We start from the raw sequence: 10,442 nt of genomic DNA, 5'->3' as shown, positions 1-10,442 counted from the left end.
AGGGTGTGGGGAGAGGGAAAAAGAAGGCAGCCGGAAGGATCCCAAAGCATCTGGGGAATGGGGCTTATCTTATCCCTTGAAATTTGCTTATGTTCCTGGGATGGAAACACTTCCTCTCAGTTTGACCCAAGCACACGGCCGAGTGTTTGTTGTGGTTGTTTGGATTTCTGTGTCAGTGGATTTCGTTTGGTAAGAAGTGAAGAGCCTTCTCCGAGGTCAAACTCAATTTGGTTCGAACAAAGATGGCATATTTTGGAGCGGGAGGCCATGAGTCAGAGCAATTATGAGTTTGGGGAGGCCCCAGAGAGGACCACAGAAGGGGGGTTTGAGGCCATCTCATCCCGGTCCCAAGGCGTTGGCTGACATCCGGGTTACGGAAATCAAAACAGAAGAAATGAAAGAATTACTGTCCAAGGCCCTTTTCACCATAATATACGCAATACACATAATATCATAATATGCACATAATCTAATTTATCTTCTGATAAATCCAAGTAGTTTTCATCTTTGTCTCCCGCATATCAGACTTTCTAGCACATTAACTTCGTGCAGGTAACCAGGCCCTCCAAAAACCTCCTAAACTCGGAGAGAGTTCTCTCTGTCTCATCTTGCTCCACTTTCCCTCTGGGTGGGCTTTCTATAGTAGCATCTGCCCCAAAACGTACTGTAACAGCTCTGATCACCTAGGACATGCCCTTTAGTCCTGCAGAGCTGCAGAAAACCAGGAAGACGGAGAAGCCACAGGTGGAGACTGAGGGAGGATATCAGGGAAGGCTAGAAGAAAGCAAGGCTTCCGTCTCACAGGGTAGGGATGTGACAGGCCAGCCCTGAGCTCCACGAGGGCAGGAGTCCTACCGGCCTTGTCCATTCCAATGTCCCCGGCACCTAGGAGAGCGGCTGGTAAAATGCATAGGCACTCAATACGTGTTTCTCAAATGAATAAGTGAATGGACGAATTCCTCAGTGCCTTGTACGTTAAGCAACATGATTCATAGAGGTGATGAAACTGAGGTAAGGCGGGTTTCTCCAAGTCACAGAATGCGGGCGCCGGAGGAGAAATCCAGGTAGGTCTGGCTGCAAAGCCTGCCTGGTGTTCAGTCCCCCATGCTGCTCTTTCTTTCTTTTCAAAGAGGTGTGGTTCCCGTTGCCCTGGCCCCCAACTTGCTGCTCGCGGTGACCTCATCCTCAGCTGATTGCAACACTTACTGGTGTGGCTGGCCGCCATTAGAAGGCCTCAGAGTCACGTAGAGAGCAGATAAACACACAGGTGCCTGGGTCCCACTCCCAGAAATACCTGTGCCGCTGGCCCAGTTGAGAGTGGGCAATCTGCAGGTTTACCCGGGTCCACGACATGACTTTATAGAAGAACAATTTGGATGGCGCGGCCAGATCCTGGCCAGATCCCCTTTTCCTGTTTGTAGGTACCCCTTGGCTTCTGTGGTTCTTGTGCTGTGCAAGCCCACCCTGCCCACATATACAGAGAGCTGGAAGTTCCTAGGAAACGATATTCCCCTGGGACACTTGAGACCGTCGTGGGAAGTTGTGTGAAACCCTAACTCCCTTAGGACACCTCTGAGGTTTAACTTATGCTTCAGGAAGGTGGTGGGCTCGAGCTGACCTCCATCAGACATAGTCTGAAAACATACCCTCGCTCCGTTCCCCACCACTTCCTGTCTGACTTCCCCTCCCCTGCCAGGTTCCCTTCGTAAGTTACCTACATGTGAATCCTTATCTCTGGGTGTCCTTCTGGGCATCTGACTTAAGACTCGCTTCTTCATTACTTATGTCCTGCCCCTGCCCCTTCTCAGAGCCAGGTCTTACAGCAAGTTGAACGTAAAACCACCCAACCCCGAATCAACACAACTTGAAGCTTGAACGTGGGTTCTTCCCATGCTCCCTGGGGACCACATAGATTTTTTTTTTTTTTTTTAAGGTGACAATCCTTGTCACCGAGGGAGGCAAGCAGGAGGGTGGGAGGAGGGGCGTCTCTTCCAGGAAGGCAGAAATCCGAATTTCCACCTTCGGGGTCGGAAGAGTTGGGTCTGAACCGCCACTGGGGGCTGGTGCAGCACATCTCCTGTGAGACGTCCCCTTCTCTCCGGCACACCTGAGGTGACAGGCTTATCTGCAAAGACCCCTCCAAGCTCAGCTCCCGTTTCTCTCCCCGTCCCCTGTAGGAGACATGAGCACGACCTCCTCATAAAGACCCAAGAAGTTTATCGGTCATTATTTTCTGCACTTTCAAAAAAGAACGGGGAGAAGAAGAGAAAATGTGTTTCTTCATAGGGAACTGCGTGACTGAGTGACACATCTCTCTGTTGTGAAATCTGAGCTAATGTCATAAAGATCTAGAAGAAACGGGAAGAAAGGGCCAAGGTGGCCTGAAGAGGAAGCATGCTCACTATATATTTGCATTTCTATGGAAACGGTCTTGGGCAGACATGGCCTTGGTCCTCTGTGGTCAGAGGAACATGAGGTCAGGTGCCTAGCAGCTGGTCAGATGCTGCTGTAGCAGCAGTTTGCATGGGATGGGCTGGCACAAGAGAACGGCCTCTGAAGGCCTCCAAACCTTCGATCAACAGGAACCAGGAACTCATGGGTTTCTCCCTCCGTGTGTCCAGCTGGTCTTGTGACAGTCTCCTCCTGGGCGCCCTCACAAATAGGCCCCCCTCTCTGTCCCCTCTCTTCTTCTGAAGGGACCGTGCTAGGGCACCGGGGAGGCGGGCATCAGGGAGAGAAGACCACGGACTGCCAGAGGACCAGAGCGCGGAGGGAGAAGGAGGAAAGTGTTTCACCTGTACCAAGAGGACCAGGTGGGGCTGGTTCCAGGAATGCAAGGAAGGTTGTCTATTATCAGCGTCAATCATACAGATGAGTAGGGTAAAGGAAAAGGGAAGAACGCGGGATCACTTTGAGAATTGAGGAAAAAAGAAAAAGCAGTTAATAAGAGTCCATTCCCGATAGGGGGAAAAAAATCTTATTAAAGTAAACATAGGGGAAAAAAATGTTGAACACGATGATGCTGCTAGAGTTTTACAACCATATTATACCTAATGATGAAATACCAGAATCATCCCCGCCGATGCAAACGACAAGAAAAGAAAGAGGCTGCCGCCATCATTTAGCATCTTCTGAAAGCCCTAGTCCCCACAATAAGAAGAAAAAAAGACAATAAAGAGGTTTAGCTCTTGGTAAAGAATGGGAAAAGTTATCACTATTTGCAGATGAAGCTTCTGTATAGAAAATCCAAGGGACTTGGCTAAAACAATGATATTTAAGGAGAGTAGAAAGAGACGCGGTATAATATATATATATACGTTTGAATGCCGACATGTAACATGATGTGGTATAATGTATATAATAATATATATAATATATAATACGTATAATAATATATATACATTTGCAACATGATGTATCATTTTAATCCTCACTGCAAATTAGCGATGTGGGTGTAACCTTCTATTCTTTTCTTTTTCAATGTGTATTTATTTTTGAGAGAGAGACAGACAGACCGAGCACAAGTGAGGAGGGGCAGAGAGAGAGAGCGAGACACAGAATCTGAAGCAGGCTCCAGGCCCCGAGCTTTCAGCACACAGCCCAATGTGGGGCTCAAACCCACAAACTGTGAGATCATGACCTGAGTTGAAGTCGGCTGCTTAACCAACCGAGCCACCCAGGAGACCCTACCCTTCTATTCTTACAGATGACAAAACTCAGCCCCAGAGAGGCTTAGTATCTTAGTCAAGGTCACACAGCTTCTTTTTTTTTTTTAAGTTTTTTTTTTTTTGAAGGAGAGAGAGAGCACAAATGGGAGAAAGGCAGAGAGGGAGGGAGAGAGAGAAGCCCAAGCAGTCTCTGCACTGTCAGCACGGAGCCCTATGCGGGGCTCGAACTCACGAACCGTGAGATTATGACCTGAGCTGAAATCAAGCCTTGGATGCTTAACCGGCTGAGCCACCCAGCCTCCCCAAGGTCACATACCTTCTAACTGCTGGAGTGTGAACCCAGGATGACTCCCTCCTAACTCGCATTCTTTATGTGCTAACCCAAACTGACTTTTCTTTTCAATATAGACAGTACTATGTTAACAATAGCAATACTTTTTAAAAGCTATCTTTTATGATACATTTTGCGCACTGTAAGCGAATGATCTCTGCCTCCCCAAAGACCAGCAAGGGTTCCTCAGGGTTTCCATGGTCAGTGTACATTTTTTCAACAAATAACATTTTAATGCTACCAAATTGCTTGCTTTCCCTAAATATGATTAGTCGTTTGTAATCCATGATCAGAGACGTGTATCATTTGGAACCAGAATGGGTCAAGAATCATGAAGGAACTGAAATTTATAGATGTTTCACTTGATGTCCCTAACAAATTTTCAAGACAAATAGTATTATACGGTTCAGATAAAGGAGGCTGAGAAAAACGGAACATTCCGTAGTCAGAGGCGAGATTCAAATCCAAATCTAGCCACCACCTCCTGGTGCCATTTCACGAATTAGACTTCACTTTTCTGGTCACATACCTCAGCTCTGACAGGAGGCACGCTTCACTGGTCTTCAGGCTCCCACCCCTTCTAGAGCAAAACTGGGCGTTTGGCCCAGAGAAGATAGGAGATCTTTTCCACACCCAAACATAATTACCAAAAGCCACCCCGTCAGGGGCAGCTGCCATTTACGGAGCGTGTATCACGTGTCAGACCCTTTACCTACACAACCTCGTCTTCTGTTCACGGCAGCCTCGATAGGGAATGCTGTCACCATTCCCATTTCACAGCTGAGAAAGCTGGGGCTGAAGGAGGAGATGTGCCTTTCCCAAGGTAACACACTTAACAGTGCAGCCACGACTCGTATCTAGAGCGATCGGATACTAGAACCAACTCATCCACATATTCTGTCGTGATCCCAAGTGTGTGGACAAATCTGCTGAAAACCAGCCTCCGCCTGGGCCCCCAATCCCTGCATCATGTGGATTCCTCAGACCTACACCCAGAAGTTCTGCTTCACAAGGTCTGGGAAAAACCCAGAAAGCCAGAGCTTCAAGAACGCACCGGGTGACTGCCAAGTTCATCAGCCAGGAGACCCTCAGGCCTCGGGTCAGGATTTGGTTAGGAAAACCCACCACCAGAGAAGAAGTGAGCTAAGTCTGTTTTGCTTTTCTCTGGAAACGATAGCCTCTGGAGGTCCCTGGCCGTGCGCGCCCAGAACACGTACTGTGGAGACGAGAAACAGAATGCAATAGGTTCTGGGGAAAGACTGTATCTTGGAAGATGCCGTCTCTCAGGAGCCGGAGACATGGCTTGTGCCCTACCTGGGGAGATGGCAGGGTGCTTCTCCTACTCAGCTGCGATGACCACGTGGAGAGGGGAACAAACAGGCCAACCCAGGGAAGTTAGGTGCGGGGAGTTGCGAGGAAACCGGTCTACCTAGGGCTTGGGAGAGCTGCCGGCCTATGTCCAACGTGCCCTGTTTGTCTGGCACGTTCTGCAGACAAACAACCTTGTCTGCTCTCTCCCGCCCAAGAATCCCTTACATGCACCGTGCCGCAGCCACATCCTTCCTGTAATCGACCTCCTGCGTGAAGCAGAGATTTCTCCTGGAAGTAAAGCCTATCTGGCCGTCTCGGCTGCCAGGTTGGCATCGGAAGAGTGGAATTTTGCAAGCTGCAACCCTCCCCCCCGGACAGATGCTGCCACGTCGTGCCTTTTGCCGGGGCTGCTGTTTCCAGCAAAACGAGCTGCGTGCGTGGTCCACTGCCTCGCCTGGCATGTCCGGGAGCAGGAAGAAGGTGCCCCCCCCCACCCCCCGTGCCAGAGGTCCCAGCTTGACTCTCCTCCCTTCTCTGATTCCAGCTCCCCAAACCTGGTGCGTTGCCTTCAGGAAGACCAAGAATATTCTGTGGAAGGGGAAGGTTAAGGGAGACAGGATGCATGTCGGTGCAGAAAACTGTTTCTAGACGCTTATTCCTTAAAACCTGGTGAGTGCACAGTATGTCCAAAGACAGGTCTACACCAGCAAATGCTTCTTGTTGAGCTACTTCTAGCTGTTGCCAGCTCGGCACAGTCGATCTCTCCAGAGCTAGAGAGGAACGCAAGGCCCCAACTCTCAAAGCTCAGCTAAAAGTCTGTTCAATGTAGCCCCTCTTCTGCTGGCAAAAAAAAAAAAAGAAAGAAAGAAAGAAAATGCAAGCAGACACATAAATATGGTTACTTATCTGGTGACAAGCTATCCCTGCAGCCCTCCATAATTCGTCCCACCTTCCCAGAAAGGCTCTGCACTCATAAGATCAAGGTTGATGATGAATATCAGGGTGGGGTGGAGACCAGAGAGCCTGATTCTACAGTGTGGCTGTAGTTCATTCATTCATTTATTCACGCTTTCACTGAGGGAACAGATATTTATGAAACATGCCAGATGAGCAAGATAAATGTCTATGCAGCCTGGTGAGGGTGTGAGAGGTGACACAGCATTGCTGTTGGACCACGGAGGCAGGATCTAATCTAGCCTAGCTGCAAGGAATCGAGGCAGGCTTCCTGGAGGGGGCAATCGCCTACGCTGAGATCAGAAAGATGAAAAGAGCACTGCGAAGAGCAGGGATTAGGGAGGGGGCCCCCGAGGAGCTAGAAGACATTCAAGGGTAGACACAGGGTGGCCTTATGAGAAGTCTTGTTCACGAACTCTACAGACGAGGTTTTACATCACATTGGGCCCAATGGGGAGTCACTGAGGTGTTTTAGAAGAATGGTATGAGCAAGTTGTGTGCTTAGAAAGGCCACCTGGCTCCAGAGTGGAGAATTGACAGAAAGAGTGATCCAGGTACCAGGAACCTACTAAGAAGTCTCTGCAACGACCTGAGACCAAGACAGCAGGTGCACAACCATGTGATGTGTTGATGCGGTAAGAGAACTGGATGAATTATAACATATTTCAGACACACAGTTTTTTTTTTAACTTGCACATATACATTTCCATTTTCGATGAGATGAAGGGCAGAATAACGGCCCCCAATCATGGCTACATCTTAATCCCTGGAACCTATGAATTTGCTACTTTATAGGGCAAAAGGGACTTCAAAAACCCGTAAGGATCTTGATGATTCAGTTTGGCCCAATCTAATTACAAACACCCTTAAAAGGGAAAAAGAGGGGCGCCTGGGTGGCTCAGTCGGTTAAGCGTCCGACTTCAGCTCAGGTCACGATCTCACGGTCTGTGAGTTCGAGCCCCGCGTCGGGCTCTGGGCTGATGGCTCGGAGCCTGGAGCCTGCTTCCGATTCTGTGTCTCCTTCTCTCTCTGCCCCTCCCCCGTTCATGCTCTGTCTCTCTCTGTCTCAAAAATAAATAAAAATGTTAAAGAAAATTTTTTTAAAGGAAAAAGAGAGGCAAGAGAAACAGAGCCTAAGAGGGAGAGATTTGACGATGCTTTTCTGCTGACTTTGAAAGTAGAGGAAGCAGTCGGGAGCCCAGGGGTGCAGGTGGCTTCTGGAAGTTAGTAAAGGCTAGGCAACTGATTCCCCCCCCCCCCCCCGCCACAGACTTCCAGAAGGAATGCAGCCCTACCAACTCATTTTGGGCTTCTGATGTCTAGAATTGCAAAATAATAAATTGTGTCATGTTAAGTCACTAAGTTGGTGAGAATTTATTGCAGCACAATAGGAAACATACCAGAAAAGAAACTAAGTCTCTGCCCCAATAGGTATTTAGTAAGTACGTGTTTAATTAATGAATAAATGAGGCTTAGGAAGGAACAGTCGATCCTCTAAAGTAACAAGAATTTTAAGTCCTCAAACTCACCCTTAAAGTTTAAAATGGTCCTTAACTGATAATGATAGTGTCTCAGGGAGGAGAGGAGAGACTTTTCACTACGTTAACTCATCGTACTGTCTGAATTTGTTACCATGTGCTCATATTACCTTTTAAAAAAAAAATGGGGACACCTGGGTGGCTCAGTCAGTTAAGCGACTGACTCTTGATTTTGGCTCAGGTCATGATCTCAGGGTTTGTAGGATCGAGCCCTGCATCGGGCTCTGCACTCTGCTTGGGATTCTCCCTCTCCCTCTCTCTCTCTCTCTCTGCCCCTCCCTTGCTCGCATGCTCTCTCCTCCCTCTCTCTCTCTCTCTCTCTCAAAATAAATACATATACTTAAAAAGAAAAACAATGATCCTTGTCTTCAAATCAGGGGGTTAAGACAGGTCTTACAGATAAAAATGGAAGAGACAGTGGTCAGTAACCCAACTGACACATTCTGAATGGACGAGGACATTATAACTCCGTATTTATTCATATACTCAATTGTTTAATAACTATGTCTGTTGTTAATAAACGGGAGCTCCGTTTGCTTCCGTGTCGGCCGTGTGATCTCATTTTCCACAGCGGCCAAAGCTCCCATCTTATGCCTCATCCTCTGGAAACTTTCTGTGGCTCACAACAGAATTGATTTCTGTCTCATCCTCCCACTTTTCTGTCTCATTTGATTTTTTAATCCGATAACTTGATATTCTTGCAGTGAGACACAGCCACAGGCCTGTTCTGAACCCAGGGGATTTCAACGGCCTGAACCCGGGGGTGCCCCAATCCCCCTCCCCAAGACCTCAATCAGGGCATTTGGCCCACTTTCTTCCAGAAGAGTCTTCCCTGTTCACCTGCATTTCTGCAGCTCTGCCCACCCACAGTTTCTTCCCGATCCCTCACCCTTATTATTCTCTAGCACTTGTCCAACTGATTCTGTTGCTTGCGGTCCCCTCCCCACTGATGCAAGTTCGATGCCCTTGACTGTGTTGTGCCCACTCGTAACATGGGGTCTGCCATGTAGTAGAAGCTTAGTAAATATGTTTACTTAGTAAACATGACTTATGAAATGCATGAATGAATGTGAGTCTCGCTGGAAAATGCCAGATGGAGCTGAAAACCCACTCCGGAGTTCATGGGCCTCTGAGCATGCTCTCCCCAGAATGATCGTGGGACTCACGTAAAAGCGTGGGTTACAACGCGCACACACGGTGCGTGGGATAGGAGAAAATTAAGATAGCTTAACCGTCCGTGTTTTGCTTCTGGCTTGACTGGTGAGTGATTGGCTCCCAGTGAAAAAGGCATTTTTTCGCTTGGTGATGAACACGGCCACAGGCAGCTTACGATCATGGTGAGGGGTTCATTTCCGTAGCACTCACCTGCCGTGGACTCCTGACCATGGCGGGGGGGCGGCCAGCCTAAGCCACATGTATTGTGACCTGTCAACACTGCCTACAGGTTCAGACAGCAAAACAGAGCTGCCTGGGGAGCACGGGGCCAGTAGCTAGAGCCGGGCCACATCCACCACAGTAGGGGAGTGGGTGGGAGACTGTAAGGCTAAGACACAGTTCCTCAAAGGTCTCTGTTCTCCATTTGGGACAGGCAAGCCTTCTGTAAGTCGGTGCAACTGAAGCTGGTCTTGGGTATTTGAGACAATTAGGGCTGGGTTCATAGGCCTATCTTTCCATCTCGAGTGGGTTGCTTAATCTCACTCAGCCTTGGTTTTAACATGGGGATAATAATACCTTCATGATTACAAGGATTAAATAGGATAACATATGTAAAACACCAATACAGTGTTTAAAACTGAATAAGACTTCAGTAACCGTTAGTCCCTGCTGCTGTTAACATCACCCTCTTCCCATACTCTTCTCTGTGTTTGAGAATTGTTTATATACATGTTTACCCCATGTCTTTCTCCATCCGTCCACCTGTCCGTCCATCCGTCCATCCATCCATCCATCCATCCATCTATTCAGCCAGTCAGGAAGAATTTGGCTTCAGTTGTCAGGGTTGAAGTTGAATCTCTGAATTTCCATAACTACTCAAGTGAGTCAGTCTATTTATTAAGCATTAAAAGAAGCATCTTTTCACATATTATATACCATTGTTCTCATTTGATAGATCTGTAAGAGCCATTGTGATGGCTTGTAAGCCACCCTAAAGTTTTCTGACTTCTTAATAAATCCATTCATTCAATAAATAATGCTTTTATTCAACAACTATGGACCAGGTACTCTGCCATATCCTAAGGTATAGAAAAAAGGAAGTGGTTCCTATTCCCAAGAAGCTAATAGTCAATGGGGAAATGGCCTAGGAAATAGACAATTATGGCACAGTGTGAAGAAATGTTGCAAAGTGAATATTTGCTCTATCTTTTATGTAACTGACTCACAGACAACATGCTCCTAAAGTTTAGTATTTGAACAACAAACTATTTAGTTTGCCCTTAAAAAGAAAAAACTCAGGTTTTGCCTTATTATGGTATTGGCACATTGAATATTTAGCCACCCTCCCCTTAACTACCCCCAATGCGCGCGCGCACACACACACACACACACACACACACACACACTATCCTGCATGTGAGTTCGTCTTTAGACTTATAGGTCCCAACCAGGGGCAAGCTTACCCCGCAACCCAGGAGATATTTG

Source organism: Lynx rufus, unplaced genomic scaffold, assembly GCF_022079265.1.
Source record: "Lynx rufus isolate CCGP_SWC_20201006 ecotype Redwood Valley unplaced genomic scaffold, mLynRuf1.p SCAF_8, whole genome shotgun sequence".
Classification (NCBI taxonomy): domain Eukaryota; kingdom Metazoa; phylum Chordata; class Mammalia; order Carnivora; family Felidae; genus Lynx; species Lynx rufus.
The sequence above is the reverse complement of the archived record's forward strand: the minus strand, read 5'-3'. Positions refer to the sequence as shown.